Source organism: Saccostrea echinata, unplaced genomic scaffold (assembly GCF_033153115.1).
Source record: "Saccostrea echinata isolate AGI-Se365-2 ecotype Australia unplaced genomic scaffold, CSIRO_AGI_Sech_v1 ptg000001l, whole genome shotgun sequence".
Lineage (NCBI taxonomy): Eukaryota > Metazoa > Mollusca > Bivalvia > Ostreida > Ostreidae > Saccostrea > Saccostrea echinata.
Window position 1 is genome coordinate 24318819 of NW_026889750.1, and position 20370 is coordinate 24339188.

A 20370-nucleotide genomic window follows, 5' to 3' on the forward strand; every position below is an offset into this window, starting at 1 on the left:
TGGTCTCTTTAATATTGCAATAATGCATTTGGTCTTCCTAATGCATGTATAATGCAGGTACTGTATATACTCTATGTCCAGCTTATAGGTGAGTCATAAAAAGATTAGTATTTTGAAACCAGGTTAAAACATCAGAGCATTGATTTGAAATTGTCAATTGATTCTGGCAAAAAGTTGTACTGATTTATAAGCGGGTCAATAGCAAATCCCTCCAAAATAACCTCAAAAAATACAACTGACTTATAGGTGGACCACCTTATAGGCAAGTATATATACGGTATAGTTTTTGTTGAATTTTGCTAACAGCAAAACACTATGAATAATGAATTTTGGAAAAAAAAGATTATTAAGTTTAATGATGCATGTATGTAGTATAGAAATATTGTTCATATGCCTGTACATGGTACAAATATGCATTTTACAGAGTGTACATATGCCAGAATCATATGGACCGCAGACTGGCCCTGGTGATTCCGTTAAGAAAAAAGAGGAAAAATCAGTGCTTGTGCTCATTGGTCATTGGACAAAGGTAAATAGATTTATTTCATGAAACTAAACATGTAAATTACTAGGATATTAAAATATCACAATTAAAATACATGTACTGATTTATATATATATGGATATCAGTTGGTCTCCTTGATGGAGTTAAATGCATTTGTTATCCCTTTTAAGTGGATCATTTAAATATTATGCAGTTTATTTAGAAGCTCTTTATTATCTGCACTGTTCACTTTTACAGGGTGTATGCCAGAATTTTTTCAAGAACAGTCTGAATCTGACATGGAAAAAATTAAGAAAAACAGCCTTCCTGTTTATAAATCTACATTCTGACAAAGGGTAATTTTGTTTAGTTCAATTAGAAGTGCACATTTAAGTTCAGTTGCTTTCCTTAATGATATATTATAGCATTTTTATTCCCTTATGAACAATATGTATACTTGTAAAGCATGTATCACAAAATCTTCTGCAAACAAAGTTTTGGGTGTATAGTGTTTGTTGTTTAACGTCCCTCTTGAGAATTTTCACTCATATGGAGACGCCACCACTTGTCGGTGGAGAGCTGCAAATTTTTGTCCTATACTCAGCACTTATGGCCATTGAGCATTGAGGGATCTTTATTGAGCCAGCACCTACTGTGACATGGGACCTCGGTTAATACCTCTGTCTCATCTGAAGAACGGGTCTCCATGTCCCACAGTGGGATTCAAACTCGCAATGTAAGAATCAGCTTCTTTCTCCGCGACTCTAGAGTAGATGCTCTAACCACTGCATCTGCTCTACTTTGGCAACTTTGGGTGTATATAAGCATAGGAATCATCATGTCCATCTGTCTGTTCATGTGTTTGGCCACTTTTATGATTAGTTTTTTTGTTCCAATTCTGGCTGAGATAAATTGATTTAAGTCATCTAAATACAAACAAATTAAGGGAAAATACCATAGTATTGGAATGAACATTTTGGAATACTGTGTAATTGTTCCATTGTAGTTGGTTTCTTTAATGTTGAAATAATGCATCTGGTCTTCCTAATGCATGGCATACACTGTATGCATGTGTAATGTTAAAGTTGGCTGAATGTAAAACAGTTCTTGCATTATGACAAAGGTAAATAGATTTAGTTCATGTAACTAAACATGTAAATTATTAGGGTATTAAAATCTCAAGTTTTGAATACTGATTTACATGTGGATCGAGAGTAGTTGGTCTCCTTAATGCAGTAATAATACATTTGGTCTCCCTTATGCATACTGTATATTATATAAATTTAATGACTGACATGTACGAGGGTTGATCCAAAAGTTCATGGAATTTCTTCATATTTTAATTATTTATTAGTGAAAGTGGTTGAATACTGATTTACATGTGGATAGTAGTTGCTCTCCTTAATGCAGTAATAACACATTTGGTCTCCCTTATGCATACTGTATATTATATAAATTTAATGACTGACATGTACGAGGGTTGATCCAAAAGTTCATGGAATTTCTTCTAGTGTTGTACCGATAATCAGAAAACATTGATTGTCGACAAAAAAATGCTACCGATTCCGATGATCGATTATAGTTTTTCATAATCGATCATCGGAAACATACTTCTAATACAATACATTCCGGAATTATCCATTTCTGGTTTAAAATTTATTTCTTCTTAACGAAAGAAAATGGCATCTGCATCTGATACTAGCCAACTAGCACGAAGCAGAGGTGATTAAGAACCGAAGATGCATATATAGGGCCTAAAAAAAATTATTTTTGTTTCCTGTAATAACCCGACCGACCCATTCAATTTACCCCCAGGTGAATTTTTTTTCTGCCAAATCTGTGTTTGCTCTTTGGTTTGATCAATCAGCTGATTCTTTTTTATTCAAAAAATATTAATTGTGTCTTTTATTTGAGATATAAAATATGCAACTTAGTCAACATTTACCTTAAATATAGAGTGATTAATTCCCCCCACGACTTTTTGAAGTTCGTTTTCTGCCGCTAGGCAGCCATGTTGGGTGTCCACTGTAAATATTTTTAGGTCTAGAAAGTGTAAAAGAAGCAAAACAACAAAGAAAATAATATATTATGTATTTTATATATTCATGTTAAAGAAATAAATAAAATTATTGTAATAGTCTGCTTTTTGTATACAAAACTATGAAGAAATCCAATTATAATCTGTGAAATCGCATCAGAAGCAGTAACCGATTCCAACCGATGATCGATTATGAAAATTAACTGATGTCTCATCACTAATTTCTTCATATTTTTTTTTTATTTATTAGTGAAAGCGGTTGAATACTGATTTACATGTGGAGAGTAGTTGGTCTCCTTAATGCAGTAATAATACATTTGGTCTCCCTTATGCATACTGTATATTATATAAATTTAATGACTGACATGTACGAGGGTTGATTCAAATGCTCATGGAATTTCTTCGTATTTTATTTTTTTATTAGTGAAAGTGGTTGAATACTGATTTACATATGGATAGTGGTTGGTCTCCTTAATGCAGTAATAATACATTTGGTCTCCCTTATGCATACTGTATATTATATAAATTTAATGACTGACATGTACAAGGATTGATCCGAAAGTTCATGGAATTTCTTCTTATTTTATTTATTTATTTGTGAAAGTGGTTGAAAATTACAAATAAGAATATAGACACTTGTTGAATTTTTTTGATAAAAAAATATTTTAAATTTTAATGATAGTAACTCTATGGCAGTTGCCATAGCAAAGGATGTTTTAAAATGCAGGGGAGACATTTACTTGTTCATTATCATTTTAATTCTTAATACGTGATATAGGAAAAAACCTGCGCCAAGTGGCAAATAAAATGAGAATTTTGTCATAATTACGATTGCTTGACCACTAATATACCTGTATGTGAGAGTTTTACTGATTTAACTTGATATTTAGATTATTAGTTGATGATTTCTTGTTCATCTTTTAATTGTTAGAGAACATCACATTTCAGTCAAGTTATAAGTTTTGTTAAAATCTTAGGAACACTCTGACTTAAAGGGGTATACTACTGATACAGGCTGGAGAAAAATGCATTTAGCAACTGATTTTCCAGTGGCGTGAGAAATTTAAGAACAATAGAACTTCCATGGTGTGGCTGCTTTTGGAGGGTCTGTTTTTCTCGTAGACAAATTAAGCGTTGATGGATGTTGACCGCTGACGTACTGTGCTTGACTTTGCTACTGAATTGGAACATCATATGGAAAGATGGGGAGTATTTTTGAAATATGAATGTAATATAAAGATAAGTCGATTGGTGGATACCCAGGCTTTTCTTAAGAGAAAAAAGGAGAAAAAGGCAGAATATTCTGTAGAATTACTTAGTTGAATTGAACATGAGGGTGAGATGCTCCTATAACATGACATGACATACTTAACTTGACGTTACGTCGAAGTCTCCCCCGGATTTTACAACTATCAGTGTTCAGAAAGCTCATGTGACCTTATTGGTAATTGGAACGTAGTGAAATTTTCCAGTATTGTTGCATAATGACTCTATATTATAAATATGCCTATTGTTTGCTTTCATCAAATCACAATAAAATTTTAGAAATAATTAAATTCCATGAACTTTTGGATCAACCCTCGTGTTAGAAAAAAGATGGATCTAAGATTGAACAGGTTATAATTCACCTTAGTCATTTAAATTACTTATTGCTATCTGTTCTTGTTCAGTCATCATGTGTCAAGTATTGTCTGTAAACTATTGAACATTTTCAGCTTCTTTTCTGGAACCAGTTTCAACTAATTTCTCGGTTGAAGTACTGTATAGGGGATTAATTTCAGGGGTTGTAATTTTCATGTTTTTCTCTCCTCTGACACGATCGCGGTTTGTTGAATTCGCGGAATTGGTATATAACTAAGGTTACATGTACCTCCCTTCAATGTCTATATCCATTTACTGTAAGTTTTGGGGTATATGTCGATGGGATATATAGGTCGAAAGGCTCATTTTCAGCCGTAATTTTTAAAAAATCCTTAGATAGGACGAACTCAGAAGATAAGACGAGGCTTTGTATATCGATTTTCTAGAGATTCTTACGTACAGTCCCTGAAACGTTCTACTTTCCCATTTTTCCGTTCGCTCACCGTTCGTTCACCGTTCGTTCAGCGTGCGTTCACCGTTCGTTCACCGTGCGTTCACCGTTCGCTCTCCGTTCACAGTTTTGCGTTCAGCGTTCACCGTGCGCTCGCGTTCACCGTTCACAAAGCGTTCAGCGTTCGCTCTTCGTTCGTTCACTTTGCGTTCACCTTGCGTTCAGCGTTCACTTATCGTTCAGTCTTTACTGTCATTCGGAACTCCGATGTGAATGGACTTATCTTTATTTAAGTAAGGATTTACAAATTTAATAATTAACATATCGTGTTTAAAGAAAAAAATATCCACAATATTTATTTTTATTATTCTAACTTAGCTGTTAGGTTATTTATTAAATTTATCTGGAAAATAAATGTTGTTATAAGTACATGTATGTACCTATGTAGAACGATGCTGAAAAATTAGATTTAAATACGGGCAATATACAGATGCTTCAAGCACTGCAACATTTTGTTGTTATGTTAAAGACGACAAATCGTTAATGGATAGATAATAACCGAAGTCAACTAATTTACCAACTTCAGCAAAAAGACGAAAATATTTATTTCTAACTCATTTTTTTTTCAAATAATACAGAAATACATGTTAAAACTAATTTTGTGGATTATAAACAGTACTGCGGATATCCAGTTGATAAAATATCTTTAGAGCGAATTAAATTGATGGTGTGGTTTGAAAAAAAAATTAATGTAATACATTATAGAATTTTTTTTTCTACTTTACATATAAAAAGTCTTTAATTAGAGAGAGAGAAATGCCTTTATAACATGATTATCGTTAATATAACCAAAGTGATTCTCCAGTCATGATTTTTATATGTTTGCCATTCGATATAATTAAGACCCCCCCCCCCCCCCTTCCCGTAAATCGGTTTCTTGGTTAGTATTTTTGGTATATTTTAATTAACATTTAAATAGAAGTTCATGTGTTTTGTAGCACAGTAACTTCAGTCTCAAAACAAACATGCATCTAAACAAAGTCATTAAACAATAGTAGTTCAAAATATACATGTGCCGGCGGTGATATTTTAAATTGGCAGGGAGTAGGTTTCAAATTCAAGCGGCTTAATCATTCCAAGTGTTTATTCCCAATGTATTTTATTCATTTATTATTATTATTATTATTTTTTTTTTTTTTTTTAGAAATGTTGGAATCAGATCTAGAAACGATTAGAAAAAATGTTTAAACTTCGTAGAAATACTTAACACTTTGCCTTCGATGTGACGAGACTTTCACACCTGCACAGTGTCGAATGATTTTGATTGACAGGTCAAGCACGTGGACTTCGTGTGAACTTGAAGCAGGAAAATAAAAACCGATTACGACTGTAAAACAAATGGATTTTTTGATAAAAATAGTTTCTTTCATTGCCTGGCATATTTAGAAAAAAAAAAATTATTTGATATACATGTACATGTAGGTACAAACATTTGAGAAAGGGAGGGGGGCTAAAACCGAATCTCTCTCTCTCACTCTCTCTCTCATTTGTCTGTTTAATAAAAACTATGACAGCATATTACTTAAATATCAAGTTGTAAAAATTTAATATATAACAAATAATATGAATGCCTCTTTGTATCATCTTGTCCGAGTATAATCACGGCCAGGAAATGTCTACAGATACATGTAGAAGTCTGCTCAATAAATCATCATAAAAAATAAAACTGACTCATAAATATATATTTTTGCATTAAAGTTTTAAAATACGGGTGTATTTATGCAATACATGTACGTCCACATACCTTTGTAAAATATTTTTTTTACTCATTATTTTACACGGAATCGTCTCGGCACGGAAATATATATGTATGGTTGTTACAACCGTTGTAATTCATTCTGTAAGTCCGTAGTTTGCTCTTTTAAAATCCATATTATTTGTAATGATTTTATATATCAAATAAGAATAAACATATTTATTTTACAACTAGATTGATTTTATCTTTAATACTACAGCGTTCGGTAACAATTACAATGTTTTACAGCGATAAAAATCGTCTTATTAAAAAGTTTAATTTAAAGATCGTACATATGTGTAGAAAATATTGTAAGAAAATTAAATTAATAATTTTACTTATTGTGCATGTATCGTCTTTCTTAGGACACTTTTCATTGATTTGTTTATTTATTTATTATTCATTTATTATTTTAACACCAGGCATACATACAATAGAATAGTTTCAATGCAAGGAAAAGATCAGAGGCATTCCGAATAAATCGTTCATCTTGCGTTCACCGTTTGTTCACCGTTCACTTTGCGTTCGCGTTTGCGCTCCGTTCGCGTTCTGCGTTCGCTCACCGTTCACCATTCACACATCGTTCACCAAGTTGCGTTCAGCGTTCACACATCGTTCACTCACCGTTCGCTCTGCGTTCGTTCAGCGTTCGTTCACCGTTCGTTCAGCGTTCGCTCACTGTTCAAATGGGAAAGTAGAACGTTTCAGGGACTGTAGATACTACGTATCAGAACATGTAAGCCTCTTTAACTTAACCCGTGATATTAACGTATTGATAAAATAAACTGGTATTTTTATGAGTACAGCATTTTAATAGTGTTTTATACAAACATACCTAAAACTTCGTTGAATTGTTATGTAACGTATTTTCTCCAACTTGCCTGTTAAATGCCGTCGTAGTTTCACTCTGTCGTTAAACACATAAATACGGTAGTATACAACACATTCTTTTATTCCGACATTATTTACCGGGGTACAATATCAACTTCGAAGACCGCCATTTTTATATTTCTTGTCCAGGGATTTGCTAAAACACGCAATTGACTATTACATATAACTGTGAGCAATTGAAATTAATCATATTATCATGCTTTAATTTTACTTGAGATGTTGTTGTAAAAAATAAATTTAATTGAGAGTACATTACAATTTAACAGTCATCATGAATTTCACTGTTTTGTTTGTTCGATGATGTATTAATACCCCTGTAACGGCACGTGGATCTGTTAATCATGCCCTTCGGGTGTTTAAACCAACACAGGTGTTAACACCTTTGTGTACACAGTGTATATCCATTTATCTGTCAGACGATGAAAATTATATTAGAAGCCAATCTTTGTATAATTCAGTGTACCCCTTGGGATATAAAACAAAATAGTTATGACTAGCGGTGTATTTAGTAAATAATTTTAGGAATTTACTGGCAACAATTTATTTCACGCATTTTACATTTCCTCGTAAATAAATATCACAAGACAATGAAAAAATATTTAGGTATACTATTTCAATTATTCGTTACAAATAAATGGTAAAAAAAAGAAAAAAAGATTACAATTGCGATTGTGAAAAACTCTTCCGTATTTTAAACTTTGATACTGTTGCGGTTTTATTTTTAGTAAACGATTGCGACTTCCAACTTCACAAGATGGACACAACAATTTGTAAATCTACTTTGAGACATTATTTACTAGATGATATTATAAGTTTTTTGTACATCGACGGATATTTAATGGAACTTATTTTGTAAGAAATCAATGAAATAAATAATTGATTAATTCTTTGTTTATTTTTTTTTCGGGAAAATAATTTTAAAAAATACGAAAATGGCACAGATTTCCTTTAAAATTTACGTTAATTTTACTGATTTGGGGGCATTTTTCGTAAACTTGAGCCTTAGATAGGACGATTCGTTAAATAGGACGACCCCAGCGGTTCTGAGAAAAAAAGTATCGTTTTATCTTCCAAAACTTACGGTAATCCATAGCATAGCTAGAAGGCATTAATCAGCGTTATGTATTCACTTCACGAACAACAGGGTAGATTTATATATACATCAGCAAGTTCGATAGTTATTTGAATGATTTTATAAAACCAAAATGTCGACAAAAACATGATAATGCAGGTAACAAATACACGTCGTAACATAGTTACGTACGGGTATTCAAAACCCATGACCCTAGTGTTTTGATTGATGAAACATGTAGCGTTGGCTATTAAAACAGTTTTTTTTTTTTTACAAATACAGGTTATTATCTGCTGGGTGATCTAAATTAATGTCAAGCGTGATAATTAAAATAATTGAATGACAAGTACGATTCGTAATTACTGAAATGACCATGTACTGCACCTATATTTACCTATCGTAGTCTATTCTCAAATTTCCAAATATAACATGTAGGTTATTGAAAACTTATTCACTGTTTCTTGAATTCACGGATTTATTCACACCGTGAATATAGCGAATATTAACACCGCGAGTTATTTTCCCCCTATACAGTATACAGACTTAATATAGAAATGATTTTATCGACTTTCTCAATCTATGATGAATTTAAAAATGTAAATATAAGCATTTAATTGTAAATATTTAACATTTAGCATCTCATAACCAGAGTTGGAAATTACTGACTGCCCGAGGCAGTCCGTTTTTCAGGTAGGCAGGGACAAACTTTAGATTAACCTCGGTGGTCGGGGTCATTTAAACAGGTAGTTCCTGTTTTCCTTTTTTTTTCAGGGTATAGTAAGTCTATAGAAATTAAGTAAAATATAGTATATCAAAGGAACACTTCTAGTTAAAAATATGAGATGACCTATAGGACCAATATTGGTTCAGTCTTTAGAAAAAGCTTACCGATATATGTTCCGGTCACTGACTTTAGGTCACGTGTGTAGTTTCTTGTTTCTCATGTATTGCTTTAGTTCTACATTAATGATAATCTAACAACCAAGCTTTATGATAAACGTGATGACTTTAACTTTTCAATCATCAACTTCCCTTACTTATTCAGCAATATACCTTCATCACCTGCATACGGGGTTTATATCTCTCAGTTGATTCGATACGCAAGAGCATCCTCTATGTATGAACAATTTTTAAAAGGAGGTAAGTTATTGACAAACAAATTGCTGAAACAAGAATATCAGCAGTCTTGTTTAAAGTCATCATTTTGTAAGTTCTATGGTCGATACAATGACCTTGTCAGCAAATACAATTTATCATTAAGTAAAATGCTGACTAACGTTTTTCATACTTATTGTTAGGCCATTATTTACACACTGAATTGTGTATGGAATTTTCTATTGTTTCCCAGTCGTGACAAGGAGCACACAGCGGGTGTGACTAGTCTGCAGGGGATGCTCACTCCTCCATGGCACCTGATCCCACCTCTGATGTTTTGGAGGTCCGTATTTGCTCTGCTCCTATTTTGTATTTTTTGATGGGCTTTTGAGCTTGAATACTGATTGTTATCTCGATATATTTCATTCTACTCAACTGTGTGTTCATGTGATCCTACCTCAGTATTTACAGAATGATACATCCTTTGTTTGAGGGTCATTCTTGATGTCTGACTGAGTAATGGCAATGGGACATAAAACCTTAACTGACCTTACCACATTCTTTTCTAATCTGAAAACCCTCATGCATTTTTAGCATAACATATTGCCAATGCACGCATTTTTCCCGAGGAATGAACTGCATCTACTCTGCATAGAACAGTATCTCTCCCACTGGCACAACAGTACTATTACATGTCATTATGTTCTTGAAAGGCAAACACAGCAATTATTGCTCGGCATGATTTTTTTTCATGACACCTGCAGTATCGAGTAACACAAAGTGAATGATTCATGTCCTCGAACAAAGTGTGCTTACAATGAGGTTTAGTTCCGGTTGATTGCGTTTAGTTAAAGAGAATTTATGATCTGCATTTCCATAGATGTCTTTTATATCAACACCAAACATGCATTTAAGGAAGAAAATATATTAAGTAAAATGCAAAAGCCTGTATTAAAAAATCAAAGGACAAGTGCACTTAAGCAATGCTTAATGGGTCCTTTTTCAGTGCCATATTACTTTAGAATGTATTACCAAATTGTTCTCTTTTGGTAATAGTTAAACACAAGTGGACATTTCTAATTAAAATCACATTAAAACATCACCTAAATCAGCATGGATTTGAAACAAATGAAGTTTTTTAAATGTCTATAGATACCCCAAATCCGGAAAAGTCGTACCGAACCTATTTTGAGTTTCGTTTATTTAAATCAAGGGGAGGAGACATTTAAATCAGACACTTGAACAATCTGATGGTGGATCATTGACAGGCGCGTATGCCGAATGATACTTCTTGTGCTATTTTACCCGAGAAAAAAATCGAATGAAGTTGTATAGATACCTGTATCCATAGTGATCAAACTAAGAAATTTGCATGCTTGCATTTGAAATAATACAATAAGTATTAACATTAGTTCCTTTAAATTTTAAAATGAAAAAAAGTGTATTTAGGTGGCTTTCAATACCAGTACCATTGTCTTGCATGAATGTTAAAATGGTTGACACTTTTATTTATGATGACATTTTAACGACACTAAACTCTCCTAACCATCCCGTGTTCCTAAAACCAAATACATACAAACTTCTCTATGCGGCTTGACTTCGATATAATGATACAAAACGTGGTTATGTTTTACAGTGAGCATCTTTGAGGAATGTTTACCGGGGTAGAACTCACGTGACTACCAGTATTTTAAATAATTTATTCCACGGGTGGGTTCAACATAGGTCATACAGGTAAATAGCTCTTGCTTGTTATAGGAAAAACATTGAACTTTTCATACATTTTTAATATTTTAAGTACAAGCCTAATCATGTACAAATTTCCTACTTTCACACAAATTTTATAAATGTATAATGCATTTTTTGTCAATCGCACAAGTTTGTACAGTGTTAGGCTGACAATAAACAAAAGCTTTGAAATGAATGACCGTCCTCGATTTACTATAGAAAATCACGAATGTCGGCTGACCCCTACCACATTGTATGGCTTTGCTCTTTGTATATTCAAAATTTGTTGAATCTTATGGTTTAGATATCAATTAATGATCTGAGATGGAAAATTATGCTTAATTTAATTTACTGGGGCCCATAAGTGCACTCGTTCTTTAGTGTTTATACAGGTAAAAAGTTTGAAAAAATAAAAATGTGCCAACAAATGGTTTCGAACCAGGACACTAAAAATGTTCATGGTGAGAGTCTGTGGTCTATTGTTCTGGGCTATGCTGACTATGAGGACATTTGTAATAAATATAAACCAGTATGATAGAAATAGGTTTTCACGTTTTTTGTAGGTTTTTTTTCTATGAATTTCGACCGTAGGCACCTCTAAAAGAACCTTGTTTTAAATAATCATAATTTAGGGGCAGGCAAAGGGTGATTATAATGCATCTATCGGGTATAATTTTCTTATCAGAAAATTGTAGAGATATGCAAGGTTAATTAATGACAACATTTATTTTTCCTTTTTGCCTAATACTTTTATGATTTTCACTAATAAATTGATTATTGAAAAAAAGCCTTTAATATGACTGCTGATTTTATCTCCATCTGTTAATTTTCAACACCTTTTCTCATGATTATAGTAGATAGAGAACAGATTATGATTTCTAACATTTACTTTTACAGATCATTTTCTGGAGATAGGTGGAACCAACAGTCAAATACAGACACTTCTAAGAAAAGTAAAAATCTGGCTCAGGTAAAAAAAAAAAAAAAAAAAAATCATTTACAGTTTTAACAATTAGTAATTTTACCTTAATTAACTGGAAAAATCTTATTTGACGAAATACAGGTCAAGAATGAAGAGTTTAAAGCCTAGTAGGGATTTTGGTCAATCATTACAGGTAATCTGCAGTCCCTCTTGAGAATTTTACACTCATATGGAGACGCCACCACTTGCCAGTGGAAAGCTGCAAATTCTGTTCTATACTCTGCACTCATGGCCATTGAGCAGTGAGGGGTCTTTTTCATGCCAGCACCTACTGTGACATGGGACCTTGGTTTATAAGGTCTCATCCGAAGGACTGGTCTCCATGTCCCACAGTGGGATTCAAACCTGCGACATAAGGATCAACTCCTTACTTCGCGACTCAAGAGCAGACGCTCTAACCATGGCGCCACGCTTGTGACTAGCTCAGTTTTAAAGAAATCATTCAAGATATTCTTTATCAAACTTAATATGCTGATACATATATAATTAGTCAGACCTATTCAACTATTTCAAAAACTTTTGACCTTTCCTGTGACCTTGACCTCACTTTCCTTCAATTTGCATTTTGCATGGTTTTAAAACCATTTAAAATATTGATATCTAAGGCTATGCATCTATACATAATTTGGTGAGAATTTATCATTTATATCCATTTTTTTTAGATCTCAATTTCAATTTTAAAGAGACTTTTCAAGATATTCTCATCAAACTTCATACACTAACACAAAATTTCATGTTGCATTACTATACACTCGGCGGGCATACATGTCCTATGGACATATTTCTAGTGTATTGCTATTTCTGTTGTTTGTTTACTTCCGGTCAGTAAGTGCCCCCTAGGGGCAAGCCCCAGTCCTGTTTTCTTTTCCAGGGTTGCAACAGCGCCCCCTAGAAAAACAAGTTGCACCATCCAATTAAATCGTATTTTGTGCTGCTTATGCCAATGAAATTAAGGCTGGACAGCATATGTATTATATTCTGACCAATGGGGTTGCCGTATTTTCAAATAATTAGGATAGACTTACCACTTCAGCATTCCTTTCATCACTGAAGTGATATACATGGTCAAAAATTGACTAACTTTCATTTTTGTGTCAACTGCAGAGCAGAACGACACTTAGAGATCACTTTACCTGGTGTCTGTCTGTCCGTCTGTCACACCTTATATCTCCAAAATTTTGAGAGGCAGGGTTTTGATAATTAGCATTTATATATGTTTTTGAGCTCATGATACTATACTTTGAAACTGTATGAAATTCAGTTACCACACAAACTTATATTTAAATACTATGAAAATACATTGGGATCAGTATTCCACAATGAATCGTGTTGACTGACAAAGTGACAATTAAAGTAAAGACAGTCTGAAATTCCTTTCCTCCGAGGATTGTTGGAAGCACCTACATGTGTATTAATAAAATGATAAATAGTTATTCCTCATAATTTTAATTAAATTATTCATTTGAGGACTGGGGAACCATATTTTCTCTGATTGCCAGATTCTATCCCAGTCTTTGAAATACTTTTGGGTCCTTTTTTTCCTTGCAGGCAAATGCTTGAACCTCCATGCTAATATTAAATTAATAGCTGACCACTCTTAGATTTATTTACCTCTTTAATGACGATACCTAGCAGGTGACATATACATTCCTTGAAACACTCTAGTTCCTATTTGATTTTCACTAATATAAAGATTATTGAAAAAAGACTAAGGTGCTCTATAGTGATCAGTCTATTCATTCATCTGTCTGTCAAATACACATATCCCTTATGCTTGTTCAGAATACAGGTGACTCTAAATACTTCAAACTTTATATTTTTTAATTAGATACATGTAGCTGCTTTGGAACATCTGAAAAGTCTATTACATTATCACTAGTTTTACTAGTTTTCTTCATGTAAGTTCAATATATTTTAAACTTTTAAATTTTTATTTTTTCCAGGTAAGAAAGAAATTCAGGAGTTCTTAAATTGCCCTTGGAGTTCTTGGATTGCATCAAACTGCTAAAAGACCTCAACAAAAACAGCGTCTTGAAAATAAAAATGAAAATATTCAGTGAAAAAAAAAATGATGAAAGAGCTACTAAAAATCTTCAAGCCTTTGAGCTGAAATCTGGAAGTCAATCTGTGGACTTTACTAGTAAGTCATAATTACTAAGTCATCATTTGTGTATAATAAATACACTAAACTGTAAACACTTGTTAAAATGTGTATAATTTTTAGATATAATTTGTATCTCATAGACTTCAATAGTTTCATGTAATTTAAGAAATAATGAAAATTTCCTGTTGTCTAGCTAGATTAGAAACTATTATTGTCCAATTTTGGATATTGTGAAATAATTCATCTAGTTTGCATACATGTGTGTACACTTACGTGTAAATTAATTGTTATAGCAAATTCAATCGATCATTAAGTTGAATGTTGACTAATGTTTTTCATCAAAATTGTTTACACTGAATTGTTTGTGGATTTTTCCATTTGCCCAATCATGTCAAGGAGCACATGGCAGGAAATGCTTTCTCCTCCATTGCACCTGGTGTTTTTAGAGTCTGTTTGCTCTGCTCTAATTATGTATTGTTTCAATGGACTTTAAAGATTGATCACTGTTGGTAATCTTCATATTTCATATACTATTAGAGTACTTGAAGAAAACTCTAAAGATTTAACATACAGTATAATGCATGTATATTGCACTTTAAGTACAGTGTATGTGGTTAAGAAATGTTAAATCGTCTCATAGTGCATTGAATTTGTTGAAAATTAGAAAATGTGTTGAAATTTTTAGCTCACCTCGACGAAGTCGAGATGAGCTTATGCTATACCCCCGGCGTCGGCGTCGGTGTCAGCGTCGGCGTTAGCGTCGGCGTCCCAGGTTAAAGTTTTAGGAGCAAGTCCCATTCCCAAGTAACTATAAGCCCTACCTGGACCAAACTTGCATGGATGATGCATCTAGGGATGGACACTACCAAACTTGCTTCGGATGCTGGATCTGACCTAGATTTTCCAGATGAGTGACCAGGTTAAAGTTTTAGGAGCAGGTCCATTCCCAAGTAACTATAAGCCCTACCTGGATCAAACTTGCATGGATGATGCATCTAGGGATGGACACTACCACACTTGCTTCGGATGCTGGATCTGACCTAGATTTTCCGGATGAGTGACCAGGTTAAAGTTTTAGGAGCAGGTCCATTCCCAAGTAACTATAAGCCCTACCTGGATCAAACTTGCATGGATGATGCATCTAGGGATGGACACTACCACACTTGCTTCGGATGCTGGATCTGACCTAGATTTTCCAGATGAGTGACCAGGTTAAAGTTTTAGGAGCAGGTCCCATTCCCAAGTAACTATAAGCCCTACCTGGACCAAACTTGCATGGATGATGCATCTAGGGATGGACACTACCACACTTGCTTCGGATGCTGGATCTGACCTAGATTTTCAGTGAGTGACCAGGTTAAAGTTTTAGGAGCAGGTCCCATTCCCAAGTAACTATAAGCCCTACCTTGTCCAAACTTGCATGGATGATGCATCTAGGGATGGACACTACCACACTTGCTTCGGATGCTGGATCTGACCTAGATTTTCTGGATGAGTGACCAGATTAAAGTTTTAGGAGCAGGTCCATTCCCAAGTAACTATAAGCCCTACCTTGACAAAACTTGCATGGATGATGCATCTAGGGATGGACATGGCCACACTTGCTTCGGATGCTGGATCTGACCTAGATTTTCTGGATGAGCGACCAGGTTAAAGTTTTAGGAGCAGGTCCATTCCCAAGTAACTATAAGCCTACCTGGACCAAACTTGCATGGATGATGCATCTAGGGATGGACACTACCACACTTGCTTCGGATGCTGGATCTGACCTAGATTTTCCAGATGAGTGACCAGGTTTAGATTTAGGAGTAGTCTCGTTCCCAAGTAACTATAAGCCCTACCTGGACCAAACTTTCATGGATGATGCATCTAGGGATGTACACTAACCAACCTGCTTTGAATGCTGGATCTGACCTAGATTTTCCACATGAGTGAATTTTAGCCATATTTTAACCAAATTAGCATGGATGATTTATCTAGGGATGGACACTTCCAGACTTGCCTTGGATTCTGAATCTGATGTACATTTTCCAGATGAGTGACCAGGGTAATTTTTTTGGAGTAGCTATATAATATTATGGCCTGTTATGATTAAACTTGCATAGATGGTGCATCTAAGGATGAAAACTTCCAGACTTGCTTTGGATGTTGGAACTGACCAAAATTTTCTTGATTACTAAACAGGTCAAAAGTTTTTTGAGCAGGTCTATAATTAAATCAAACTTGCATGGATATTGATCTTGGGATGTACCCTAACTAGAAAAAAAATATGATGTGAAATTTGCCTTACATGTAGATAACATTCGTCGAGGTGAGCTTCGTAATCTTTGATTACCTATGTTTTTTGAAATAATGTTAGATTGCAGATTTTTTTAAATCATGCAACTAAGAAATTGCTAAATATTTTTTAGATTTTCTGGACAGTCTAGATGAGTTCTCACTATATACCTAGCAAGTTAAAATTTAAGGAGCAAGGTTCATTCCTAAGCTCTACCTGGACAAACTTGCATGGATTAAAGCACATTAACAGATTTACTTCAGATGCTTGACCTGATCTACATTTTCCTCATGTGTTTTTTTTGTTTTTGTTTGTTTGTTGTTTAACATCCCTCTCAAGAATTTTTCATCCATATGGAGATGCCACTACTTGCTGGTGGAGAGCTGCAAAATTTGACCTATACTTTGCACTCAGGGCCTTGAGCATTAAGGGATCTTTTTTGTGCCCACATCAACTGCTAGGCGGGACCTCGGTTTATATGGTCTAATCTGAAGGACTGGTCCCCACATCCCCAGTGGATTTGAACCTGAGACTTAAGGATTAAATCCTTACTCGCGACTCTAGATTACAAACTCTATCCTTTGCGCCACATGGGGGACTCCACAAGATTAAGTGTTTTGAGCAGTCCTATTCTCATGTAATTATAAACTCTATGTTGAACAAACCTGCAAAGATGATGTATGTACATGTAAATGTTTCAGGGTACCAATCCTTGATTTGACTTAGATATTCTGGATTAATGACCAGTTTTTTAGAGAAGGTTCATTCAAAGTAACAATATACTATTTGGTGATCAGTAAACATAGATGATGTATCCTGCTTCTGATGCTGGATGTAACATACATTTTCAGGGTTATTGAGCAGTTAAATCTAACCCAGACCAACTTGCATAGATTTTGGATCCAGGTGATATACATTACTAGAGTGTTTGTTAAGTGAGACTTTGCCTTACTAGTAGGTAACATTTATAGAAGTGAGCTTTGTATTCTTTGATTAGGTATGTTTTTTCTTTGCTCAGGATATATACAGACCTGCCTACCCTTCCGCTTTTGGCGTAATTTTTCCGCTTTTTACCACAAAATTACGCTGTTACGCCATGAAAACTAATTTTACGCTTTTTAAATATTTTTTCATAAACAACTTAATGAAGGGCTAACTTTGGAGTTAAAGTAAAGGCTTTCCTTAATGAAAACGAGAAGGTAATTAATACTAATTAATGGAGGGTTTCAGTTCTTCACGATATGATTATTTATGATACAAACAACATACGTAATACACGTTGTAGTTATGCCTTTTAAATGGGTTGCATGCCAAAATTAAGGAAACAAAACTTTTGATTGATGTGTGCAATAAGTAAAGTCAGTTTAATTTTCAATTCGGTTTATTCTTACATTGCTAAGAACAACATAGAGACAAGTAAATGTAAGAAAAACAAAATCGAAATAGCGGAATAATGTAGAATTTGTATTAATATGCGATTGAAACTCTGAATTATGTGATTTGCTAATTTTTTTCCAAACGTTCATTAGGAATGTTAGATAAATAAGTTTGATTTGACTGCAATTACGATACCAGTTTTTACAACAAAGGGACTTTTTGTCTATAAATGATTTGAAAAAGAAACATTCATGTTTGCTTTGTTCAATGATGTACAATTTCAGGTTGATTCAGACAATATAGTAGCTTTGCAAAACATCAAAGTAGGGAAACATAAAGGATTATGCCTTTACCTCATAAATTCCACTTAATTGAGTCTTGAAATTACACCCTCGCAATGAAAAGGGTAGGCAGGTCTGTATATATACCATCAGTGCCAACTACCATACATTTTATATAATAGATGTAGCTGTTGTTCAACTGAATATGATAAAACTGTGGATGAAAATAATTTGATTTTTGTACCTTTGAATGTATTGAATTAATTTGTAAAAGCTGTTATGATACAATGTTTGATATTTTATAAAAGGTTTTAGCATATGCAATCAATAAATGTATCAACATTTTTATTTTATTATACTTTTTACCCTGCAAACTTCTTAAAAACAGAATAGTAATGATCCATTTAATTGATACTAGGTTAGTGTCACATTGTACTGGTATATCATGTATACTGAACTGTAAATAAGAAACATCTAAATAGGTTAAATCACAGCATGAATCATTGGATTATGTAAGAAGTGCACTATCTTGTGATTTGGTATGGTATTAATAATAAATGTTAAACTATCATTTTTTTTTTCAAATTAACATAGGATATGCTTGAGTGACTGTATTTTGACTAGCAGTAAAAATAAAATGATTTTTAAGTATTTGAATTATTTTGATTCATGGTCTCTGCAAGTTTAATGATAGCAAATATGTACCGGGTATATTGAACATGGCATCCACATATTGCTATACTGGATGGGGCATAACTTTTACTGAATCTTAATCACAACCTTGAAATTTTATGTAGTACATGTACTCTTGGTTTCAACTGGTCAAATGTATTCTTAAATCAGAAAGAATTTAAACAAATATAGGCATAGGTCAGAACTTCATCAATTAGTTGGAAAGCGAATGCACTCGGTGACTATATGGTTTAAAAGAAGCTGGGTATAAATAGCAGGAAAAACTACTTGATGTCCACTGTGAACTTTGTGTCCTCAACAAAACAATATGGAGTATACTATACTTGGTCTAAAGAATAATCTGTGTCTGCATTCACTTTTAGGTTAAACTGTTTTGGGCATTGAGAGTTTGTTTGTTGTTTAACGTCCCTCTGGAGAATTTTTCACTCATATGGAGATGCCAACACTTGCCGATGGAGAGCTGCAAATGACCTATGCTCGGCACTCAGGGCCAATGGGCAGTGAGGGATTTTTTTCATGCCAGCATCTACTGCGACACTGGACCTCTGTTTGTACGAAGGACTGGTCTCTACGTCCCACAGTGGGATTCAAACATGTGACAAAAGGATCAACTAACTCCACGACTCTAGAGCATAGGCTCTTTCCACTGCACCATGTGGGCGACAGCATTGAGAGTTAAATGTGGATATAAGAACAAGCTACTCTGGGCTTATACTCTCTATATATTGATTGATTGTATGTTGTTTAACATTCCTCTCAAGATTTTTTCACTCATATGGAGACACCACCACATGCCAGTGGAGATCTGCAAATTTTGTGCTATACTCGGAACTTACGGCCATTGAGCATCGAGGGATTTTTTTCGTGCCAGCACCTACTGCGACACAGGACCTCGATTTATACGGTCTCATCTGAAGGACCGGTCTCCCCATCCCACAGTGGGATTTGAACCTGCGACGTAAGGATCAACTCCTTACTTCGCTACTCTAGAGCAGACGCTCTAACCACTGCGCCACTGGGGCAACTACTCTCTATTTAAGTCACTTGTGCAATGACTTTAGTTTAATTCAAAGTTTTGTACTGATCATGTTGAGTCACATTAGCACAAATATCTTTCTGCTGACCTTGACTAATGACCATCCGCAACTATTCTGGTTGGAAACAATATGTTAATTAATGCATAATAAGTGAAATTACTATGAAAGAAAAATGGTCTACTTAAACCACAAGTTATATTTATAAAAAATATACACTGGTCTCCTTAAGTCATATGAGAGAAACATAAAATATTAAGGAGACCATTTTTTTCATATATTTTTAGGAGGCATTTATTATGAAAAAATAAAGCAAGAGTCGACTAAATGGTGTTCTATAGATCTTTGATCTGGTATTTCTTTTTAGAAAAAAGCAAATTTAAAAAATCTGTATATTGTCCCCTTAAGCCATATATAATGGTCTGGTCTCCCTAGTCCTTAAATCAGAGTTATATATATATATATATATATATATATATATATATA

The 20370-nt window shown here is 34.0% G+C and overlaps 1 long non-coding RNA gene across 3 annotated transcripts; it reads left to right on the forward strand.

Annotated features, from left to right (window-relative positions):
* Window positions 1–430: 430 nt before the first annotated feature.
* Window positions 431–14380, forward strand: LOC133203775 (uncharacterized). 3 transcript variants are annotated; one of them, XR_009723477.1, is made up of 3 exons: window positions 431–529; window positions 743–840; window positions 14061–14380. It is a non-coding gene; the product is annotated as an uncharacterized LOC133203775 (long non-coding RNA). The 3 variants fall into 3 exon arrangements; XR_009723488.1 differs by lacking the exon at window positions 14061–14380 and adding an exon at window positions 11044–11132; XR_009723481.1 differs by lacking the exon at window positions 14061–14380 and adding an exon at window positions 2773–2805.
* Window positions 14381–20370: the final 5990 nt, after the last annotated feature.